This window comes from Chaetura pelagica, unplaced genomic scaffold (assembly GCF_000747805.2).
Source record: "Chaetura pelagica isolate M959 unplaced genomic scaffold, ChaPel_1.0 scaffold590, whole genome shotgun sequence".
Taxonomy (NCBI): domain Eukaryota; kingdom Metazoa; phylum Chordata; class Aves; order Apodiformes; family Apodidae; genus Chaetura; species Chaetura pelagica.
Genome location: NW_009951804.1, coordinates 110,832 through 117,148, shown reverse-complemented (window position 1 = coordinate 117,148; position 6,317 = coordinate 110,832). Strand labels below are relative to the sequence as shown.

General features: G+C 53.8%; 1 protein-coding gene across 1 annotated transcript in view; it reads left to right on the top strand.

Annotated features, from left to right (window-relative positions):
• The window catches only part of STX1A (syntaxin 1A (brain)), a 65,989-nt gene that overhangs the window by 22,746 nt on the left and 36,926 nt on the right, over window positions 1-6,317 (top strand). The gene's annotated exons all lie outside the window — the stretch shown is intronic.

The window sequence follows — 6,317 nt, the reverse complement described above, 5'->3', positions numbered from 1 at the left end:
GGCCTGCCTGCCTGTGCTCTGCTCCTCTTCCTCCTCTGACAGGTCCCTGAAGGGAAGGTCTTCTCAGGCTGTCTTTGTACCCTGTGCTGGGGGTCCCGTGGCTCTGCTGGTGCTGCCTGGCATGGCCAGCCTGGTGTGAGATGGAGCAGCTGGAGGGGTGCTTGGTGCAGACAGGAGGTTCCTCTGCCCCCCAGAGAGGTCCAGGAGCTCCTGCAGGGTGGCTCCAACACCTCACCTGGCTTGGGCACCCCAGCAGAGCCACGTTGATGGTGTCTGTGGTCACTGTGGCAGTGCCAGGCTGTGCTCAGGGTGGTAGTGTCCTGCCTCCGTGTCACAGGCACTTCTGGTCACCTTTTCATGCATTTTTCCAGCTCCGTCTTGAACAAGTTTTGTTTCTTCTCCTGGTGCTTCTTGTTGAGGGCTGCCCTAGGACTTAACCTTCAGTGGTCAGGAGCCATCTTCTCATTTCCAGCCAGAGCATATTTATGATCGATTTACACAACAATGTACCTTAAATAACTGCTTGTCCTTCTGGCTTCATCCAGCTTGGTTGTTTTGCAAGGGCTTTGTGCAGTCCCTGCTTCCCATGGCCCTGTCACCTGCCCCACATCTGGCTTTGAAGGGTTGGGGTACCCAGGGTGAGAGGTCTCAAGGGTTCCTGGGGAGCCCTGGCTGCTGGGCAGCATTTCTTGTGCTTCTCAGCCTGGGTCACTCTTCCCTCCTCATGTCACGTTGCTAATTCCATGGAAGTTGGGGTCTCTGGGGGGGACAAGCCCTGATGGTGAGTACTGGGCCCAGGCACCTGCAGATGGTGAGTGTTTGAAGGAGATGGACAGAGTGAGGGGTGGTTAGTCCTGGTGGTACCTCTGCATGTGAGCAGGAGGCTTGGCTCTGCACTGGGCTCTGGAGATGACTGTGTAGGGCACAGACAGCCCAGCCCTCCCTGGTGTCTCCAGGGCATCCCTGGTGGAGCTGGGGAACAAGCTGGCTCCCTCCAGTCCTAAACCAGCCCAGCACCTCCCAGCTCTACCCATCCATGACTGACATCCTGGGATGCCTGTTCATCTGCCTTGACCCCAATCCCTCCGTTCCTGCATCCAACTCCCCAGCCCAGGAGTCCAGCTGGGACCTCCCCAGGGCTGCCCAGCAGCCTCACTGGTGACCTGAGTGTTACTGGGGGATTGTGCTGGTGGGTTTGGATATATTTGTCTGTATTTGTACATATTTCTTACTTTCTTTTTCATCATTACTGGTTCATTAAGGCCATGTACATTAGTTCCCAGCCCATCAGTCCCTGTCCCTTATTCTCTTCCCTTCTTCTGGGAAAGGAGAAGGATTAATAGCATCTGTCAGTTGTTTTGTTGCCAGCCCAGTGTTAAACTGACAGGCTTTTTCTTCTGTGTCCCCTTTCCTGTCCCCTAACACGTGCCATGGAGTGGCAAATAGCTCAGGTGTCACCTCCCCCTGCACCCCTGAGCTGCTCTGCTGCCCCCAGCAGTGCTGGGCCATCCCAGCAGGCAGAGGAACCAGCAATTAACTGAACTCTGACTCATGGCAACATTAAAAAAAAGATCAAGAAAGAGTAAAAATCAGCTGCTCTGTAATTATTCTGGGCTTAATTTAGACCACTGAGTGGCACTCCTGGAAGATATGTCATTGCTGCCACAAGGAAGTGATACCTCCTGCATCCCAACACACCCCAGAGCCTGATGGACAAGGCAGAGGTGACTTGGTGAGCAGAAGTTTGTCCCTCCTGCTCTTGTGGAGCAGGAGAGCTCGAGTGGCTCCTTGGCATTTTGTGCATCCCAGCAGGGATGGTCCCACAGCCCCTGCTCTGGCTGTGCCTTGGGGGTCTGGAGGAGGGGAGGTGACATGGAGTCCCTACCCCTTGCACCCTCATGTCTTTCTTCTCTGGGTCCTCTCCTCTGTGTATGAATTCAACCCCAGTCCCTACCCTGTGTCTGAGCAGCTGTGTGGCTGGTCCTTGGTCCTTGGTCCTTGGCTGGGGTCAGGGTGGGTGGGTGAGCCCACTGAGCCATGGTGGTGGTCCCAGCTGCACGGGGAGGCTGGTTGTCCTCTCCTGCAGCCTGAGCTGGATGAGAAGAAGGAGGAAGAAGGGAAAAAGAGCACAGATACAGGTTGAGAGTTGGGGTGCTGAGCCTGGAGAAGAGAAGGCTCCAGGGAGACCTTAGAGCACCTTCCAGTGCCTGAAGGGGCTCCAGGAAAGCTGGGGAGGGACTTGGGACAAGGGCAGGGAGGGATGGGAGCAAGGGGAAGGGTTCCCAGCTGAAAGAGGAGAGATTCAGATTGGATATTAGGAAGAAATTCTTTGCTGTGAGGGTGGTGAGAGCCTGGCCCAGGTTGCCCAGGGAAGCTGTGGCTGCCCCATCCCTGGGGGTGTTGAAGGGCAGGTTGGATGGGGCTTGGAGCAGCCTGGGCTGGTGGGAGGTGTCCCTGCCCGTGCAGGGGGGTTGGAATTTATTTACCTTTAAGGTCCCACCAACCCAAACCATTCTGGGATTCTGTGATTCCAAGAGAAAGGAGAGGGGATGTGGCAGCTGTGCCCTTGCTGGTGCAGTTCAGCCCTCCTGGCCCAGCAGGGTGGCCAGGCTGGGGCTCTCCCAGCCTGCTGGGTTGATTCCTGAGGCTCACACTGGCCTCAGGCTCTGCTTGCTCCCCCTGCTAGATTTAAAGCAGTTGGTTGTCAAGGTTTAACAAGGTGCTGGCAATTAAGCAAATGACAGATGCTCTTTATTAACCCTTCTCCTTTCCCAGAATGGGAAGGAGAATAAAGGAGAGACACTTACCTCTCTCTCTCTTAGGGGATACATGTTGGGGTGGTGCTGTCTTGGGTGCTGCTGCTTTTGTCTTCAGCTGCTTTTGTCTTCAGCCTGTGGTAAGTTTCTCTCCAGCTTCCAGCAGCCAGGGTGTCCTCCTTGTGCTCCCCATGGCATGGCAACCACTGGCATTTCTGGTGCTTCTGGCTCTCAGGCTTGGTGTGAGTGGGGAAGCACATGAGGGGTCTTGAAGACCAAAGGGTGACAGAGCAAAAGTGTGGGGAGGTCTTCAGGAAGTGCTGGGTAAAGGAAATAGCAAGGTCAGGGGGTTTAGCCGTGTGGGCAGGGTGAGCCATGCCCTGCAGGCTGCTGTGGCAGCAGGGATGCTCTTCAGAGCCACCTCCCTGCTGCAGGAGCAGCTTCCTTGCTCAGGACATGGCAGTGCTCTCTCCAACTACCTGAAAGGAGGTTGTGGGGAGGTGGGAGTTGGGCTCTTCTCTAAGTGAGTAATGACAGGACCAGAGGAAATGGCCTGAGGTTGTGCAGGGAGGTTTAGACTGGAGATTAGAAAGAATTTCTTTACCCAAAGAGTGGTTGGACAGTGGAACAGGCTGCCCAGGGAGGTGGTGGAGTCACCAGCCCTGGAAGTGTTTCAAAGAAATGTAGACATAGTGCTGAGGGACATGATTTAAGCACTGAGAGGGTAGATGAGGTTATGGGTGGTAGATTTAGGTGATGGTTGGACCTGATGATCTTCAAGATCCCTTCCAACCAGGATGATTCTATGATAAGGTGATCAGAGGTCCTGTGTCCTTCTGGGGTCCCCAGCATCACCTGTGCCTGGGGATCATGGCAAGGGGGGCATTCTAAGAACTGACTTTACAAAGCTCTAACTCGTTGAGACATGGAAAAAGTCAGGGGTAGTGAATTTGAATCTGCTGGAAACAGCTTGAGGATGAATTACTAGTAAAAACCCACTGGGTTTCAGGCAGCTGGGAAAACAGCAGTTGTGTGTGTGTCTTTGGGTCAGCCTTGCCCATCGGCTGAGGGGGCTGTGCCTGCTGGTATTTCAGTTTGGAGGAGAGGGAGGAGAAGGATTTGATGAGAGTGAGGATTTTAGACAAGTGGTGGAGGAAGGAGGTTGGTGGAGCAGGAAATCTGAGTGCTGAAGGACCCTGAGAGCTTTTACAGTGTGGAGAAGCAGGAGCACAGCAAGGAGCACCCATGGGCTAGGTCTGGAGGAGGTGGGACAAGTCCCTGGCACGGGCACCGTTTGGCTGGGCTGGTGATGTGGGTGGTCACAGGCTGAGGAGCCAAGACCATGGTTGAAACATGAGAGACTTTAATCTGGTGTTTGCTGGAAGGGAACACTCCCCTGCTTGGTGCCCCCAGCCCTCTGGGGCTGTCCCTTAGGGGGATGTCCTGGCTTGGGGATGGTTTTTATGGGACCATGGTGCTGCTGAGTGATTTTTCTTACATCTGAGACTTTGTGCATGATGCAGCTGCCTGTGGATGGACTTAGTGCAACCAGGAGCTTGCTGGGCTAACCTTTCAGGGACTTGTCATGCTGTTGGCACCCTCCAGTTCCTTTCCTGTTGGCAATGGTGAGCAGTGTTGGGAGCAGTTTCCTCTGGAGATAGTGACATGAGGACGTGTGGGCTGGGGAGGAGTTACCGTAAATCTTGGCTTGTGAGTGACAGGTTAGAAATGGGGTTTGGGTTGATACTCCAGACTCAGCAGCACGAATAGGTGACATTTGCAGGTGATTGGTGATAGGGACAGGGATGTTGGCTGCTAACCTGTCACCCTGGTAGCAACACTGGCACGTTGTTAGTGACCAGTGGTGGTCAGTGGCTGGCTGGTCTTCTGTGGGAAACAGAGATAAGAGAAGCCTTGCATGGCCCTTTCATCTGCCCAGCCTCTCAGCCTGGGAGGGTTTTCTTTTTTTAGGGGCTTTCATTCCCTTTTATCTATTTTTGTGTTGCTAGTGAGGGCTTTGGTCCAGGTCTCAGTTGGCAGATCCTTTCCTCTTGGCTCTTCTTTGCCAACATGCACCAGAGCTCAGTGCCCCATGTTGCTTCTGGTGGCCACAGGGATGAATAACTCTCCTGGAACTGGTATCTTTTTCTGGTGAGTTGTTCTTGATGACTTCTTGGAGGCCAGGCTTCCCTCTCTCCTCCCCATGCCTCCTCCACCTCCGTGAGCAGCCCCTGATGTGCATCAAGGGTTATGCCCCAAGCCACAAGGAGCCTGGAGCTGGGGTTGCTCTCTAGGCCCTCGTGCTGCCTCCATGGATTCCCCTGCTGCTCTCTGGTCTGAAAAGTGGTTTTGAGGCAAAGTTGGTGTTTGAGTTCATGATGTCATGGTCTGTGAGCTGCTGCCTCCTGTGATGTTGTGAGCAATGCTGATGTCCCATGTGGGTGGGTGTTAGGACAGTGCCAACCCCCTGGGAGAAGAGCAGTTTGGCAGAGTGGACACTAGCTGGATCTTGGATGGTTTGTGAGCTGTTTTCTCCCTTCCTGCTTTTTTAATTTTGGGGGTAAAAGCCTTGCAGTCATCAAGTGGACCTCAAAATGCAAGGTCTTGTCCCCTGGAGGGTGGTGCTGCAGTGGAGCTGGGGGCAAGTATCTGCTGGTGGTCACTGTCCCAGGGGACTTGGATTTATTGTTTGCCCAGTGGAAGCATTTCTGAAAACAAGTCAACTCCCAGAGGAGCTGTGGCTGCCCCATCCCTGGCAGTGTTGAAGGGCAGGTTGGATGGGGCTTGGAGCAGCCTGGGCTGGTGGGAGGTGTCCCTGCCCATGTAGGGGGGCTGGGACTAGATGGTCTTCCAACCCAAACTATTCTGTGACTCTGTTCCATGCTGGGTGGGTGCCTGCAGCAGGGCAAATATGAAGAAGTGTCTTCCCAGCAACTGGATGGTGCCAATTCTCTGTGGTGATGGAAGAAGCAGTGGAAGTAGCGTTGGGCAGGGTCAAAATGCTTAAAAAGCATTTTGAGGAGAAACAGTTGCCCCCTTGGTGAGGTCAGCACTGTGGGGACTCAGTGCCATTGAAGAGACTTTAGTTTGGATTTGGTTGGAGCAATGGGAAAGAAACTTGGTGTTTCAGGCAGGGTGGCTGTGGAGGCTGCATTGGGCAGCATTAGGTTTGAAGGCTCTTGGAGGAGAGGTCCTGATGCTTCCCTCATGGTGGCATTTCTCCTCCTGTGGCCCTGGAGACCTGCCTGTTGATCCTGCCTCAGTTTCTGTGGTTCCACTGGGGAAAAATGTTTCCTGAGGACATCAATCTTGTGCTTGCTTTTGGTGCCAGCAGAGCCTGTTTAACAGGGTTTAGCTTCTTGCAATCTCCTAGCTCTGCTAATGAGTTTCCAGGCCCCACAGAGGTGGAGCAGAACTGTATTTTCCTCATCAAGTTATCAGATGATTAGCAAACAATGTAAAGAAAAGAGCTGCTTTGGTTGCAAGGCAAAAAAACCCAAACAACCCAGTGCTGTCTGGAGATGCACTCTGCTGTGAGCACCACGTGGCAGACACTGGAGG